The sequence below is a fragment of the Leptonychotes weddellii genome, chromosome 4 (genome assembly GCF_054177405.1).
Source record: "Leptonychotes weddellii isolate Sample4059 chromosome 4, ASM5417740v2, whole genome shotgun sequence".
In the NCBI taxonomy this organism is placed as follows: Eukaryota; Metazoa; Chordata; class Mammalia; order Carnivora; family Phocidae; genus Leptonychotes; species Leptonychotes weddellii.
The window spans coordinates 51,075,503-51,093,705 of NC_138372.1; the positions used below are offsets into that span (position 1 = coordinate 51,075,503).

At 44.3% G+C, this 18,203-nt stretch overlaps 1 protein-coding gene across 10 annotated transcripts in view; it reads right to left on the reverse strand.

Annotated features, from left to right (window-relative positions):
- The window catches only part of GNG12 (G protein subunit gamma 12), a 118,151-nt gene that overhangs the window by 39,919 nt on the left and 60,029 nt on the right, over positions 1–18,203 (reverse strand). The window contains exon 1 of one of the 10 annotated variants that reach the window (XM_081818613.1): positions 10,995–11,019. The exons of the other annotated variants lie outside the window; for them this stretch is intronic. The gene's annotated coding sequence lies outside the window, so the exon portion shown is untranslated. Of the gene's footprint in view, positions 1–10,994; positions 11,020–18,203 lie in introns of those variants that run through there. 10 annotated transcript variants of the gene reach the window in all.

The window sequence follows — 18,203 nt, forward strand, 5'->3', positions numbered from 1 at the left end:
ATAAGGAGCCCGCTTCAGAGTTGTCTACTTGGAAAGTTAGAGATTTATTCCCAATGATCCCCCCCATTCCTAAGAATATCCAGCAGATGAGTTTCAGTGGGAGGGAAGTGTTATGTTTCCACTCTTGTACACTAGAGCAAACCAGAGCTGGCTATGAAGCAGACACAGTGAGTTCAGATAGTCCAAGTCCAAATGGCCTGCTTAATCTAAGCCTAACGTGGCCATGAACGCCACTGTGAAGCTGGGCAGTAGTAATAACTCTTCCAAAGTCACTTTTCAACCCTCTTCAAAATGGGTAAAAAAAAAGTTCCTATCTTTTGAACCAATAATTCTAACCCAGGGAATTTATCCTAAGGAAATAATCCAAAGTATAAGTCATGTGCATAGCGATATTTACTGCAGTATTATTTGCTGAAAAGTGAAAAATGAAGAAAAAAAATAAAAATTCACAAAACATAGAAGTGGATAAATGATGGTATGTCAGCAAGAGGGAGCATCCTACTACCACTGAAGGTATAATTTTGAAGACTGTATCACTATATAAAAATGTTTAGGACATTACATTAAGGAAAACATCTGCACCTCTGCTACTCACAAGGTATATAAAGATTATATATGCAGATGGACAAAGAGTGATTAGAACATAGGAAGACAAAGTTGATTTGCCTAGATAGGACTATGAATGCGCTTTTGCTATTGTTGTTTGAGCAATAAAACCAATGAAGAAGATAACAAATAAATATAATCAAGTCTCCCGTATTTCTTCCTTGCTCAGCGAGAGCAGAGGCAAATTACTGCCTGTGGGCCAAATCCAGTCTGTTGTCAACTGTTGCAAATAAAGTTTTATTGGCACATGGACAGGCTCTCTTGATGATGTATTATTCATGGCTGCTTTCACCCAATATGGCAGAAGTGAATAGCTGTGGCAGATACTGCATGGTCCACAGAGCCTGAAAGAATTACTATCCGGCCCTTTATAGAACGAGTTTGCCAATCTCTGATCTAGAGTAAGGAAACATTACGGCTTCATTCACAAGTACCTACCAGGCACTCCACAAATATGGACAAATAAACAGGGTATCACCTGTTTCGTACTTTGTTTCCTTTGTTTGCAAAGAGGGGAAATATGTGAGCCCAAGCTTGAGGGCCAACAGCTGGTTCTCAGATTTTGGAAGAGCTGGGATCACCCCCAACAGGAACTTAGCACCAAAGTTACAAATTGCTCTTTGATTCCAGCATTCTTAGAGTTTATAACAATTAAACTAGCTGCTTGACATTAGAACAGGTTATTGAAAAAGTACTGTATTATCTAAGGACAAACTCTAAAATCAGGGCAGCAAACTCTAAGTCAAAACTCACCAACTGGCAGCAGGAGGGCCAGAGTTGGCCTGCAGACCTGTTTTATTTGGCCCTCAGATAATTAAACACACACACACACACACACACACACACTGTGCCATCATTTAGAAATTGAGAGTTTTCATATAAAAATCCAGATATCTGGCTTGTTTACAGAGAACACATTCCCATATGGTTGCTGAGCTGGGGCTCAGGAGCAGACAGATGCTCCGGGGAATAGACGGGTCTCGCTCCCTGCTACACGGTCCACGGTCCTGGCCTGAGTCCTTCAGCATCTGAGTTTTTGACCATGGGGTAAAAGATCTTCTGGAAAGTTGTTCCAATATGTCAAGCAGGTGGTGGGACAATGACAAGCTTAGGAATCAAAAACTTCCAAGTCCTAAGATAATTTCAGTTCTTTCTCCTTCTCCTCGTAGAGGTGGCAGGAATGAGGGATAACTGGCCAAACATAGATTCTCCAACACCCCCTCAGAAATCACTTGAATACAGGCAGTCACGAAAAGACTCCTTCACAACAACACGCATATCAAGAAACATTTTATCCTCATGATCCCAGTCTCTGTTTATTACCCCTGACTATGCCCCAAGTGCCCAATCTTTATTCATTTATTACCTCTTCTGGAGGTAAGCCACTCTACTATATATTCACAAGGAATCTAGGAATTCTGTGATCCTGAGGACTTGATAAGTTCAGCTGAAAAGAAAACACCCACACAGACCAAAGAGGTCCTTACTGCTAACAGCTCTAACTCTGTGCCAGGTACTGTGTTAAGAGCTTTCATCCTCACATCATTCCAGAAGATAAGGATGATGATTATCTCCAAAGAGGAATACGTTTTAGAGCCTTAAATGACAGAGTCCAAAGAAGCTGAAGTAAAAGAAGAAAAACAGTGCAGAACAAGGTATACAACGTGACAGATGCTACCTAAAAAAAGAAATATTTTTAGTTACAAATAAAGTCACTACTCTTCAGTGAAAGAATGCTAGCAAATTACCCCGTGATTGGTCTCGATATCAAAGAGTGCAATTTTCCACTCTTTGGAACACTCAATAATTTTTGGTGGTCACAGACATACATTCTTTAATAATAATAGCTAATGTTTATTTTAATGTTTGTTAGAAAAAGATAATTACACACTAGAGCAATGGTTTTCTGGATGATATTGCTTAAGAAGAAGCTAACTTAAAAATCCAGTCAAGAAATGAGCAGAAGACATGAACAGACATTTCTCCAAAGATGACATCTAAATGGCCAACAGCACATGAAAAAATGCTCAACATCACTCAGCATCAGGGAAATACAAATCAAAACCACAATGAGATGCCACCTCACACCAGTCAGAATGGCTAAAATGAACAACTCAGGAAACAACAGATGTTAACAAGGATATGGAGAAAGGGGAACCCTCCTACACTGTTGGTGGGAATGCAAACTGGTGCAGCCACTCTGGAGAATAGTATGGAGGTTCCTCAAAAAGTTAAAAATAGAACTACTCTACGACCCAGCAACTGCACTACTAGGTATTTATCCAAAGATACAAACATAGTGATTTGAAGGGGCACATGCACCCCAATGTTCATAGCAGCAATGTCTGCAATAGCCAAACTGTGGAAGGAGCCGAGATGCCCTTCAACAGATGAATGGATAAAGAAGACGTGGTCCATATATACAATGGAACATTACTCAGCAATCTCAAAGAATGAAATCTTGCCGTTTGCCATGATGTGGATGGAACTAGAGGGTACTATGCTAAGCAAAATAAGTCAGTCAGAAGACAAATACTGTATGATTTCACTCATATGTGGAATTTAAGAAACAAAACAGATGAACATAGGGGAAGGGAAGGAAAAATAAAATTAGATGAAAACACAGAGGGAGGCAAACCTTAAGAGACTCTTAACTATAGGGAACAAAGTGAGGGTTGCTGGAGGGGAGGTGGGTGGGGGAATGGGGTCACTGAATTGGGTGATGGGCATTAAGGAGGACACTTGACATAAGGAGCACTGGGTGTATTCGCGCCTGATGAATCACTAAATTCTACCCTTGAAACAAATCATATGGTATATGTTAACTAAACTGAATTTAAATAAAATAAATTTTTTGAAAAAGAGGCTAACTTGAAACCTGAGTTAACCTGAAATAGATTTAAAGAAAAGCAGTAAACATATGATATTAGATGCCATACAGGTATGATAAATACTCTGACAGTGGTATGCAAAATACTTGTGTTTTACTCATTACAAAAAAAAAGGAAGAGTAAAGACACAAGCTGTCTACTTATTAATCAGAAGAACAAAGGTCTCTCTGTTCGTGAAGGGCAAAATTCAGAATACTGCTGGATTCACTAAGGACAGCGCCTCTGGTTGGTGCTATGACTGAAGCCACTTTCCAGGGTCTGAAGGCGGGAAGGAGGTGGGGGAGCTGGGCAAACACAAAATGCTGTCCAGTATTTCAGGAATCTGAATCTTGGGTTCTCAGCATTAACATTTAGTATGTATTGTACCTAGTACCTGAAGCAGAAGCAAGGTGGTTCTTGCCACGGCCAGCCGGGTAGGCCAACATTATCAAAACACGATTACATAAAGCAAAATGCAACACATTTTTGCTAGCAATTAATGAAAACTGCACCTAATCCCATGGCACGAATATTTCTGTCCCGCAGTTGAGAGATTTTGTCTTTGTGGCCGGTACAGCCTGAGGCAGCAGCAGGAGCGTGAGCCCTCCACACGGCTGGCTGGATTAGGAAGGGAGGACAGGCCAGAATGCCCCTGGATAGAAGCGCCCTTTGTGAGGTGAGGCCCCAGGGAAAGAAGACAGTTTAGGTTTACTCCTATCTACCTATGTTTGAATTTGCTTCTTGACCCTGTCACCAAAACAAAACCTAAAAAGACAAAAAACAAAACCAAAAACAAACAAAAAACCCCACAAAAAAACCAACCCCCCCCCAAACAAACGGAAAAACCCCCAAAACCCATTTAAATTTAAAACATACATTTTTAAAACTTCAGAAAACTCCATGAGCAATTAGTAAAGGTGGCTGCAAAGCTTCTGGCAGCAGGAGCTAAGGTATGAGGCAGGCCAGTCATCTAGCTTTCTTCCAAAGTATTGCTCCCTGGGAGACTTGGGAACATCAGCTGGATGCTACATAATTTTCTGGAAATGTATCCAGATGGAGAAAATGGTATTTCCCTATAAGGAGAGTACTGAAAATGGCTAGTACTGTAATAATGTAATAAGCCACTTTAGGTGTGTTTGTGAGAGAGAAGGGAGGTAGTCCCCAAAGGACATTGCTTGAGTGATGAGACCACTACTAAGGATAAGCTCAGAGGTATTGACTGGGTTCTTAACTATGTACCAGGCACTGTGCTAAATGCTACGCAACGACTAACTTATTTAACCTTCACACTAATCCTATGGGGGCACCTACTATCATCCTCACTTGACGTAGGGAGAAACTAAGGCACAAAGAAATTAAGTCCATTGGAGCTAGCAAGTGTCACAGTGCTGGGATCTGACCCTAGGTAGATGAGCTCCAAACCTTTGCTCTTAAATGCAGGTCCCTCAGCTGCATTCTGAGCAAGATGGTTCCAGGTTAAGCAGCAGGGTTTCTGAACTGTCCACTGCTGCATGTGAGTCTAGAACCCAAGCCAAAATTCTCAGGGTGTCCAAGGAAAGGCAACAGCTACCAGGGGTGTTTCTTCTTCCCTAGGCCTCACGTCCTACTCAGACACCTCTTCAACTAATTGATTTTCAGATATGTAAAGCACGTTCATGGACAGGGATGCCAATTTGTAATCTGCAGAGAGCCTGCATATCATAGTGCAGCTTTACAGAAACAGATGGAGACTGGAGACAAGGCTCGGGTCCGGAGGCATGAATGTGTAACCACCACCCACTGAGGGGCTGCGAGGACTCGGGTGTTTTTGTGAGGGGCTATGTAAATACAATCTCCTTTCATCGTCACTACAACCCAATGAACTATGCATTAGTCCCATTTTACAGATGGGAAGAATGATGCCCAGAGAGGTTCAATCATCTGTGCCAAATCCCACTCCTACTAAGGGGTAGATCTGGGATTTGAACCTAAGCTTCTCTAGTTCCAAATCTTCCGTCCCTCCTGGCATATTGCCTAAGGGAATATGTGATCCCATTTAGCAGCCTGGAGTAGTGGCTAAGTTCACAGACTGGAGCCAAGCTGTCTGGCCTTGACCAGCTTTGCCACATCTAAGGTGTGTGACTGAGGGCAAGTCACTTATTATCTCTGTGCCTCTTTCTTCATCTGCAAGATGTGGGTAACAACTGTACCTGTCTCTCAGTTTGCACTGAGGAGTGAATGAGTTAATATTTGTAAAGTGTTTAGAACCCTGCTTGGCACATAGTAAATATTACATAAACGTTGTGAAATAAATAAAATACAAGTCTCTCTTATGTGGGCATCTACACACAGCTGATAAGCCAAGCAGGAGGTAATGGATATATCATCAGTGGAAGATATATCTAAATCTGCTTTCCCAGGGGCCAAGTAGCCAGCCCATCATGGACGCTGGCTGTGGGACCCAGCAGGCTTTAGATCTGAATTGCTGAACTGAAAGAATCCATTTGGAATAGATTTTAGGCTTTAGTCCCAGATCTGACAGGAATTAGCTGTGCAATTTGGAGAAGGCACTGTATTCTTCTGGGCCCCATTTCCTTCTGTGTTAAAACTGCTGGGCCCATCGTGACCAGGACACGTGGCACAGGGAAAGAAAGAGGGCAGAAACTGGCCCATGTGCCCTGGGTTCTAGTTCTCCCACATAGGAATTTTGTAACTTTGGACAAATGGCTTCATTTCTTTGAATTTTAATTTTCTCTCCTCAAAGATGAAGAAAACGGTACCTGTCCCTCTTATCTCATGGGGTTAGGGAAAAATAAGAAAGCAAATTTGAGAGCCCCTCTGCAAGGACTGTTCTACAAGAGCATCTCCTATTTTTGGGTAATAGGTGGACACTTAATAAATAAATATTTGTGGAAATGATTCGATCACTTACCATGGTCTGGAATAACCCCCTTATTACTTGTCTCTCTGTCCCCTTAGGATCTAAGGTCTCTGAAGGCAGGATATCTCTGTCTATATCCCTGTACTTGGTAAAAAGTAAGCACTTAAATATTTATTGATTGCACTTGTGGAATGTAGTAACACATGAATCAATAAATAAATGACTTTGAAGTAGCATGAAAAGCCAACAAACAAACAATCAAAAAACAAAAAACAAGCCAAACTGACCTAAAGATTTTAATTAAAGCCCGAAGTACAGAGAAACAGAAGGGAAGATATGCAGGTATAAAGCTCTCCTGTATCACCTGAGTCCTCTGAATTCTTTTCTTTGGGGAATTGGTTTGCTCGAGGAATGGCAGAGTTAAGATGCTATAAAGTGGTTAAATTAACATACTCAGCAGGTACACTGACTTTCTAAAGCTGAATACCAACTGGGATAATTAAAGGCCAGAGCCTTCTCCTTCTTTAAAAATTGACTCCCCTATAAACTACCTGCTGACAAAGGCATAATTAAGTTGACTCCTGTAAGAATACATAAGGAAACTTTTCTCCTCCATTCTTAATTAAAAAAAAAAAAAAAGTTTCCATTCCCCAAGCTCAATGAGCACTCAAATGCACGATAACTAAAAGGAAAGTTACAAAACACTTTTTGTTGTTCTTTCTTCTTTTTTTTTAAAATTAAGCCTGCAACATCCTTTCTTCCTAGTAACCAATTCGCCAGAGGTTTGGAAGTGGCTTGCGCTGGGGAAGGCATCCGGAGGGAGGCAGCTACCCAGGGCAGGAGGTGGTCACACCAGCTCTTCACTGAGGGATGGAGAAATGCCCAGGAGCCTCCTCCGTGACTGTCCGTCTGTGTGGCCTAAAATAAAATCTGAGTTTTTTGTTTTTTTTTTTACTGTTCTAAAAATAGGGGTTTGGCTTAAATCCACCAGTTGGTGTTTCGATTTTTAAATTATGTGCAAAAAAAATCATGCTTAACCTAGCGAGTACTCATACGTAATTCAGAGAGATTAAAATTTTATTTTGATCTCAAGGTTCTAAAACATTTTTCTTTTCGAATCTGAGGAAAGGTGAAAGGAGATCAAAGGAAGGCTAGTGATAATGATGCGGAAGGCTTAAGCTCAGTTTGACAGCAAAAGGCCAGTAGACATCCCTAAAGCAAGGAATATTTTATATTATTAAATATATAATTATTCAATAATTCACTCAAAATAAATGGAAGAAAGACTGGTGAGTTTCAACTTATATCTTTCCTGATGTCATTTCTTTCTCTTTTTTTAAAGATTTTTTAATTTTTATTTATTTGACAGAGAGAGAGAGACAGCGAGATAAGTAACACAAGCAGGAGGAGTGGGAGAGGGAGAAGCAGGCCTCCCGCTGAGCAGGGAGCCCGATGTGGCTCTATCCCAGGACCCCGGGATCATGATCTGAGCTGAAGGCAGACGCTTAAGGACTGAGCCACCCAGGCGGCCCCCCTGATGTCATTTCTGGAACCAACCTTCATGAACACAAAACTGGAAATAATTTCTAACAGGTAGCTTTAAAAGCACAAAGAGTTTTCTGAGTGTTGGATGGTCCAAGACTTGGTCTTTGGGATAAGACTTTTAAAATCTCGGGGCGCCTGGGTGGCTCAGTCACTGAGCGTCTGCCTTCAGCTCAGGTCATGATCAGGTCCTGGGATTGAGCCCCACGTCGGGCTCCCTGCTCAGCGGGAAGCCTGCTTCTCCCTCTTCCACTCCCCCTGCTTGTGTTCCCTCTCTCGCTGTGTCTCTCTCTGATAAATAAATAAAATCTTAAAAAAAAAGACTTTTAAAATCTCCCTCATTAAATGCCAATCATAATGTATTTCAAGAAAGATGTGCTGTTACTGCATCTTAATTAATGAAGATTAAATTCATCATAAATGAAACGGGGCTAGTCTTAAAATAAGGCTTTCATTGGACAGGAGTGAGGTGAGTGGGGAGTGCTGTAAGAAGCAAGTATGAATGCTATCTGCTTCTGGAAAGACTGAAATACCTTCAACAGTTGATTTCGCTTGTGAATTTTGGCAACACAGTTTTCAGCTAATCTCTGGACTACAAAGATTTGGAATTTTGTGTGTGTGGGTAGCATCATGTGTGACCCATGAAAGCCACCATCTCGTCTCCCCCTCTCTCCGGAACAAACACCCACAAACCGACCGGGGATGCTCTGAAGGTTAAACTGGCTAGTTCAATTGTCCAGGAATGTACGCTATGCAAACAATGTCGGCTCCCTGTGCCAAGGCAGAGATACCAGGGGACTTGAGGCCACTGGCCAGGAGGAGAAGGATGGTGGGGCATAGTTGTATTCACTGGGGCCGAATGGGAACCCACAGAGATTGGCTGCAATGTTTCACTATCCTAATCTGCAAAAGACATATAGTTACAGAACTTGCTATATTAAAACCAGAGACTGTTAGTCTGAGGAGGGGAGGAGAGGGGAGGGCGGGCAGGAATGAAGAGCCTTCCTTTTAGGGAAAAAAAGGCGGGGGTGGGGTGGTGGGGGTGGGGTGGGGAGAGAACCTGTAAAGTGGACTACAATTCACTTTTTAAAGGATTCTTCTGCTTGCAAATGGTTCTTTTGAAGAGGGGAAGTTCTGGGTATTTAGGAATTTGGTTAAAGATCAATAAAGAAATCCCTGGCTTTTTCAGATGCTTGAGGCAGAGAAACTAGTGTCAGGAAGCAGTCTCCCAATCAAAGATCAATCCTCTGATAGGAAAGTCAGAGCCGCCCAGCCAAGGGCACCTTAGGCTTCTGGGAAGATGCTGTTTACTTTGCAAAAATCTCCTTTATCCATTTTTTTTTTCTTCTTTGGAGAAATACAAGGGATGTGAGATCTTTAACGGAGGCAGCAAGAAGGGAGCAGGAAGCAGAATGGGGTATGGGGGGGCAGCAAGAAGAGAGGGTAGAGGAAGGCCCGCAGCATCTCTCCTTGGGGTGGCGGGTGTTTTGCTTGCACCCTCTTAGAGTTCCTGAAATAATTAACATGCGCTGCCATTCTTGTTTTTCTAGTGGTGATTTCATCCAGTCCTTGTAGAAACTCAGAATTAAATGTCACGGTTTTGTCTTCTGGAAAGCAAAACTCTCCTCCAAACAAGAGAGTTCTGCATACCGCTGAGAGCACGTGAGATCTGAAACGTTTGCAGAGTGCTAATCATTAACACACTGCTTTTGAAGGCAGGACAGCCTCTTTCTCTGCTGACTATCTCATTTCCTTCTATTGGGTCCTGCCCTGTCCTAGTTTACTTTCTGTTTCTCCCACTCGTTTCCATGCATCCTTCCATAACGCACGCACACAAGTCCCAAAGAGCCGCTCCCTCTCTGCCGGCCAACTCAACACTTCCCTCACTAACCCTCCTTTTTCAAAATAAACTCATCTCTGACTTATTTTTCTAACGCCTCTCCATCTTCTCACCGCCCCCCACCTCGGGTGTGTGTGTGTGGGGCGGGGGGTGGGAAGCTTTCCTCCTTCCCAAGTTAACACAGGAGAATGAAGGAGAAGTAAGATCTGTAAGAAATTGTAAATAAAAATGTGTCTGAGAGGAGGAAGAGCTAGTAATTAAAATGTGGAGGCAGCCAGACCTGGGTCTGCATCCTGACTTTGTCCTTGGCTAGCAGTGAGGCTTTGGACAGGTCACTTAACTTCCCTAAACCTCAGCTGTCTCATCTGCCAAATGGAGGGAATAATGTACAAACTCCTCCAGGGCTCTAAGGGGAATTAAATGAGATGAAGCACTTGCAGCACTTCCAGTCCCTGGAGCAGAGTAAACACTCTGCAAATGTGTGCTTTGTTATCATCACTACTGCTATTATTATAATATAAACTCTATGGATAGGACTGTCACCTCCCCTCTTCCCCCAAGTGCCCAAGGAGTGAAAAGGACTCGGTGCTTCTAAAAACTACAGAATGGTACCGTAAGGAAGGCTTGGATGCAATTCCTGGCTGATGGCAGCCCCTGGGAAGCACTTCTCAGAGGCGATGTGCAGCACAGAGCAAAGGGCCTATTTTCAGGCCTTTCCAATCAGAACACAGTGGTTGCTCTGGAGGCCTTACCTGGCAGCCCAGCCTCAACCCACATGGTCTCCCCACAGGCTATCAGCATTCCCAGGAGGATGCAGCCCTGCCCCAGACTCAGGAATGTACAGCCAACTTGCTGCGCCCCACCCCCCACGTCTCTTCTCACTTTTGCTCAGTCTTGAGAAAAACGGAAAAGCAATAGCTTCTCATGAAGGCGCAAGGGCTCTCTGCCTGTTGTGAGTCACCCATTAAGGCCTGTCCCATTTGTAGACTCTCCCAGAAACGACACAAAACACACAAAGTCAGGTTCCACATCCCAGAAAGGCTGATTCACCAGGGCGTCCTCAGTGTGGAACTGTGCGGATGGGAGGTTCACCACAGCCTAGCCTGCCAAGGGCCCATCTTCGAGAAAAAAAAAAAGAAAGAAAGGAAGGAAGGGAAGGGACGAAAAGACAAGACAGAAAAGAAAGAAAAACGTCTGAACCTTTCCTAATAAGGTAATACCACATGCCATTTGTGGTTTCCAACTGCTCAGCACTCTGGGATCGTGGGACACTCACTGCGGCCCTCGCCTGGAGCTGGTGTGAGGCTCTCCGGGAAGATGAGAGTCTCTGGGGTGCCTCTGGGGATTACAAATGAATGGCGAACATGCTCTGCCCTTGGCACCCCACATTCTCCTGATTAGCCACACTGCCCCGCACCCCTCCTTCCTGCTGCCCCCTGCAGGCCTCTGACTTTGCAGATGTAGGCTCCAAAGTGCTCAGGTTGCTTTGCAAGCATGCTTTTTCCCTCTTGGAGTAGGTACAAGCTTCTTGAGGGCAGAAACGCTCCTTTATTGCTTTTGTCTCACCCTGCCATGCTTGTCACGCATAAGCCACCCAGCGGTTACTCAATAAATGCTTGATGACGGAACAGCGCTGAGAATTTTACAGATCAGTAGGTGATCACTTTATACCCTTAACCCTCCAACTTATAAATCAGCAGGATCTCAAAAGCTGGCTTCAAAGAAGGTTCTTAGGGAGCATATTTTCCCACAGAAACAGTGGTATAACTGGGGGGTTAGGTTTCCAGGCCCACTCATTCCTCAGAATATCCTGTCCATATTTATATACTCTTATTGAGCCGGACTCCCATCAGAAGAGACTTAGGTTCTTTCCATTTACTTTAATGATTCATTTTAGTTACAGCATCAGTGATTTGCACAGATTTCTTCTCCCTCTTACGGGATGCATCTCCCTATTTTAGGACACTTTACATAGGTAATGATCAGATACTTTAAAAATAACATTAAGACAGTTATTTTTGTTCATCATTTAAAAAAAAGATACACGTACTTTTGTTTTTCCTTCTGTATTAAAAAACTTTTTCAACAGTTTGTAACTACAATTATTATTTGGGCCACCCAGGACTTTTGCAAACATTTTATACACACGCGTGCATGCTCGCACACACCCCTGTACACCCATTCATATTTACCTATTTCCAAAAAAGATTTGTAGTGAAAATACAGCCCCCATGACTGGCCATTTATATTTGACACACATACACACGCGTGCGCGCGCATTAAAATATTTATTTGCCACTAAGTAAATCAGCCTTTAAAGTAAAAACTACAGTTGTTCAAAAGTAAGGCAGAGTCTGTAGGAGACTTTCTTGCTGGGGTATAGGGAGAATGTTTCATGGTCTGCCTCCGGGAATAATGCTGTATGTACAGAAAAAAGCTTTCTGTGCTTCTTCAGAGAGAAGAACAAATACCATCAGCTGCCTGGCCCCTGGTGAGGACAGTCTGTGGCCTCGGTGGCCGGTCTCCTTCAGAGCCTGCAGTGCGGCAGCTCCGAAGGAGCACCGTTCGCTGCCCAGGGTGGGGCCTTCCAGCAGGTCAGGGCTGCTGTGTTCAGGGCGATGAGTACAAAAGTTCACATGCACCCAAATACCTGCTGTTGCACCTGCTCCCTTTACTAGCTCCCCGGACACTTAGGTCAACTAAACAGCCTTACCTTGGCCCTTGCTCCCCATTCAAAAGCATCCCCCAAAAGATAAGCCTACTACATATTTTCCACATGAAAAGCAAGATAGCTCTTGTACCTCTAAGACTGATGGAAAGAATTAACCTGTGGACGACTCTAGAAGTGGGAAAACCAGAACAGCAAACAGGACGATCTCACGAAGGTAAGGTGCTCAACGCATGCACTAAATGTGCCCTGCTCCATCTTCTGCCTTTCTAACCCAAATCAGCATTTAGCGCAGCATAACAGAGATGTCAGGTTAATGACCGTGAAGCATGACAAGTACCAGCACATTTGAATCACAGCTGTCTTTCAACAAGTTATTGCCAAGATACAAGTAACTGCCGTTTCTTCTCCACCCCGCCGCATGGCGCCTGGTAGTAACTCATTATCACCCATCTTTGAGTGATTGGGTTGATGCTTTAATGGGAAGCTCTGAATAATGGGACATTCTCGTTAGCAGGCCCTTTCTCCTATCAGCTCTTACAGAAAATCTCCCACCATTGGGAGAAATACAATTTAATCAACATAGCAATTTATTACCCTATATTCACCTTTTCCTTGGGGTTTCAGGATGTTGCTCTGATTCTAGCTCTGATCAGTGACAAGAGGACAGCTGTCGAGCTGTAGCAAATATAAAAGACTGGGCTGAATGTCCTTAGATCCCAACAGACAATTTTGAAGTATGATTACGGACTTTCAAAAATCTCAGACATGAACAGGGCATTGTTGTCTCTGAGAAATGTGAAGTGCACAGGGGTGGGGTTCATAGGTTTTCTGTAGTCAGATCCCAGTTATTTGAGCTATTATTCTAAGTTAAGGATGACAGATGTGAGGCATGCATGCCGCCTCTTCCCCCTCCTGTGCCCATGGCAGACATCACTAATGGATCACAGTGCTCTTTCTTGCTGGGCCCAGACATGAGTTAATTAATAGCACTTTTCAACACCTGGCTCCAATCAACTGTAGGTGGTGCATATGTTGCAAACAATTAGCTACTCCTGTTCTAGCTGATTTCAAACACCTTAATTTATGTAAATCTATGCAACTTACAGTTGACTAAGGTATCATTACTTTCCTAGCAACATTCTCTTTATTCTCACTAATCCACCTACAAATAATATTAGCTATCACCCATGGCCTTTACTATGTGCCAGACACCCGTTAGTCAGTGCTAACTTATGTCCCTATGTCCTTACAAAAGTCCCAAAGCAGAGACGGGTAGCGTAAATCTGATCTGTATTACATCTTCTAGCAACTTTCTCTGGTGACTCCCAGGCTGAGTCTGTGGCCTCCTTTTGGTGTCCTCCAGGGCCACCATTGGATTGACCTCATTGCACTACAATGGCAAGTTCATGCAATTGTCTTTCCTACTCAATGAAGACAAGACCCACATCTTACTCACCTTTGAATGCCCAACACCTGGGACACAGCTAAGTACATAGTGGGTGTTCAGTGCTTATGTTGCAAGAATTTTTTTTTCCAAAGCTCCCGTTTTCAAACATTCCCAGAGCTTCAACTCAGGCAGGCTCTGCAGTGAACAGATGAACCCTGACAAGCTACCAAGGGAGGTCATTTACATCATAAAGTAAGGTGTGCTGGTCAGGTAAGGCAGAACTGAGGTGGGGTCAGGGCAGCCCCCAATGGACTTGTACAAGTCTGCCTTTGGCCTGGCCCCACCTCCTCCTTTCTGAGCACTGAAAGTGCTATGCTCGCTCACTCACTCACAGCTCTTTATTCACCTTCTTGCTTCACTGCCTTTTTAATTTTTTTTTCTCCCTTTCTCTGCCCGCCACACTGGATTGTGTTCTCCCCAGTTCTACAATCCCAGCACTTAGTCAAGTGTCTGGCCAGTGGTGCATAAAGATTCCTTGAAGAGATCTGTAGTAAGAAGGGCACTGGCCTGAGTCGGGAGCACAGGGAGCTGCTTCCAGAACCGTCCTGACCGCCCTGGGTGGTTGTCTCTAGTTCTTATTACTGGGAGAATGCCCGCTCCGGCAGGACAGGTGGGGAGCCTTGAGAGTGACCGTGGATTTAAACTCTCTGCTAAGAATGTCCACGATAGCCAAACTGTGGAAACAGCCTAGATGTCCATCAAAAGATGAATGGATAAAGAAGATGTGGTGTGTGTGTGTATATATATATTTATATTTATATTTATATTTATATATAAATATTGGAATATTATGCAGCCATCAAAAAGTGAAATCTTGCCATTTGCAACAACGTGGATGGAACTAGAGGGTATTATGGAATATTATGCAGCCATCAAAAAACGAAATCTTGCCATTTGCAACGACGTGCATGGAACTAGAGGGTATTATGCTAAGCAAAATAAGTCAATCAGAGAAAGACAATTATCATATGATCTCACTGATATGAGGAATTTGAGAAACAAGGCAGAGGATCAAAGGGGAAGGGAGGGAAAAATGAAACAAGATGAAACCAGAGAGGGAGACAAACCATAAGAGACTCTTAATCTCAGGAAACAAACTGAGGGTTGCTGGAGTGGTGCGGGTGGGAGGGATGGGGTGGCTGGGTGATGGACACTGGGGAGGGTGCATGTTGTGGTGAGCGCTATGAATTGTGTAAGACTGATGAATCACAGACCTATACCTCTGAAACAAGCAATACATTATATGTTAATAAAAAATAAACAAACTCTCTGCTAAGCTATCACTTCTCTTTTTTGTGAGGTTGCCAGGTCCAGAGCTGGTGTGATCACTCTAGAATAGCCCCAAACACTTTCCAGCCGCCTCGGGCCCCCCTTTAGTCCGCTTCGTGCAGCCCATTCTACTGCAACACGTGAGAACCTGCTGTCTCCTGCCTGTTGTGACCCTTCCAGCGTCATGCATAGAATTTCCTTGCCTCCATTTCTCCTCATTACCTCCCTGCACAGATTCTTGGGAGGATCAAGCGTAACCTCCCAGGGGGGCCCACAGGGCCCTATGAGTTCTGACTCCTGACTACCTCTCCAGCTTGCTTCTGACCCCACCCACCTCCCACACACCAAGCTCTGGTCACACCTGAACTCACCATTCCCGTCCCTGCCACAAACCTCGGCCCACTGTTGCGGTCTCCAGCTCAGGGAATGGCACCACTCTCTGGACAGCTGCTCCCGCCAGACACTCTGGAGTCACCCGGGGCCCCCCTCTCTCCCATGGCACCTCCTCTTCCATCTCCTTGTCCTGCTCTCTCTGCATATGCAGTATTTCTCAAATTCATGGGCTTTTATCCCCACTGCCACCAACCTAGCTGGGACTAGGAGCAGCCCCCCACTGATCTCTGCCACATTGTGACAGCTTCCTAGCTGGTCTACCTGCCATCAGAACTCCACCAATCCATTCTTCACAGCCAGAGTGATCTTCCCGAAAGACAAATCATATCGTGTCCCTCCCCTTTTTAGTCTTCTTCTACAGCTTAGACATCACTTCCTCCAGGAAGCCTTCCTGACGTGCCCATAGCATTTATATTTCCTCCATTAAAACAAAAAGTGTGCAAAAAAACCTCCCAAAACAAAAAAAACCACACCAATGCTTGTAGGTCTTCTCCAATAGAAGTAAACTCCATGAGAATCCACCTTGCTCTCCTCTGAACGATGTGATATTTTTTATGATTCCCTCTGTACCAGGCACTCTAACCTGCTACTCAGGAGCCATCTCCACCCTCTGCCCTCCTGGCAGAACAAGTGCACCCTTTCCTCATGTGACTAGGGTAAATCCAAATTGGTCTAGGCCACATAAATGACCCCACCCCATTTGTTAAGGATGAGTTTTGGGGTGGGCATATGTCCCACTTCTGCCAATGACACATGAGCAGTCAGCTGGGGGTGGGGCCCAGGTTTCTAAAGGTCTCTTCATTCTTAAGGAGAGATGCATAAGAAGCAGTTCTCTATGTGCCTTGCCATTGATAGGAGAGGATGAGCTGCCTGCAGCCATTCTGTGCCCATGAGGAGAGCCAGCTGATCCTTTGAGGATGACACAAAGAACCTGATGTTGACGAGCTACTGAATTGGTCAACTGGAGAAAGCCTGCATCGGAACTTCTTTTTAGGTAAGTTGGATTTTCTCTTACTTGTAGTCCAAATAGAGATAGCTATGTAGAGCATTTTTTCCACTTTATATTGTCTTAGAGGTACGTAGGTATAGATCTTGTTTCTTCTGTTCCATTACGGGCTTTCTGAGAGCAAGGTTTACATTTGATATACCCTTGTATCCCCCAAAGGCAGTGTGGCTCATCTCATCCCACTCCTGTGCTTGAATGAAGAGCCCACAGTGTCTTCTGGCTTCATACTGGGAGATCCCAGTACTCTTAAAATGGGTCTTGCCTTCTTCAAGGGCTTAATTTTTTGTTTGTTTTTGTTTGTACTTTTTAAATGTTCGACACAGAAAGAAACATCAACAAAATATAAAAGCTCTATGGTCAACTTTAGGAGACTAACCCTATCTTATTCATCCTTATACACCTTGTAGCACCGAGTACACGCTTTGTGCAAAGTGGATACTCAAAATGTCTGCTGAATTAATAATTTAATTTGCTTCTGATGAGTCAAGGGCACTTAAGACTTTTACAGAGTCCTAGGGTCACAATGATGAAGAGTAAATTACCAACAAATGTGCTAAATATATCCTGATCCTGGGCTGTCACTAGTGGTCAGCTTTTGTTTTATAAGGGAGCCTTGATCCACCAAGAGGCTAAGGCTTTGAACTAGGACAATAAGCAGAGCTAGGCATTGGAGAGTGAGCCAAAGACCAAAGTTCGATCGCCTGCTGAGTGTGCACTGAATGCTCACCCTGTCTGGGCCGGGCCTTCAGGCTGCAACCAGACAAGAGAGTGCCCACTGTCCTCGAGGGGCTTAGCATCCAGGGGGTGGGGGAGGGAAACACGCAACTTCTAAACAGTGCGCTAACTGTTCTAGGATGTAAGGCAGAGGGTGTGACAGGGATGCCCGGGCAGTGCTGGCTGAGCTGGGAAGACCTCCCAGAGGAACATGTGGATGGCACCTGAATGCAGAAGGGAAGTTAGTTCTTCAGAGGGGCAAGGAAAAAAAAGAAAAAACAAAAAAACGGAGTAGCACCATCAGGCATATAGTTCATAAAAAGCCCATTCTGACTGCATTCTGGGGTGGGAGAGATGAGGCTAGAGTCAGATACCAGCTGGGAGGCTGCAGCAGTAACTCACTGCTGAGTAATGGGCTTCTTGGGCTAGAAATGGATGGATGACAACCGACGCCGGGCACGGGTCCCCAAGAGCTTGTGGTGCTGTGCCTATTGCTTAAGGGACAGCTCTGGATGCCAGCATCCCACCTTCTGGGGTTGGGACGGGGAAGGGCTTTGCATTGGAGGCAACACGGTACAGGGCAGTGGTTTAAAATTTCTCTTTGCTTGTAAATACTTCGTTAGAATGAAATACGAACCTGGGGTGTGCGTGCATGTGCATACATATGTACGCATGTGATATGAAGTCCTGCCTCCTCAGTCACCCCTGTTCCATAATTAGGGGAGCTCAGGGTCAGTTCTGGTCCCAACACTCTTGCTGCACCCTCTGTGACCAGCTCAAGCCTCTCTGACTCATTCCCCCCCGCCCCCCGGCAAGTCCCATGAAGGATCTGGACCTTGGCATCTCTATAGTCAACACCTACTTTGATTTTCCAACTTCTGGCAGCAAAAAGGTTCGGTAAAATATCTTTGATAACTGACCTCAAGGGTAATCCGTACTGTGAGGTTTCTGATTCTGTGGAGCACAGAGTCTCACTCAGTTCCCT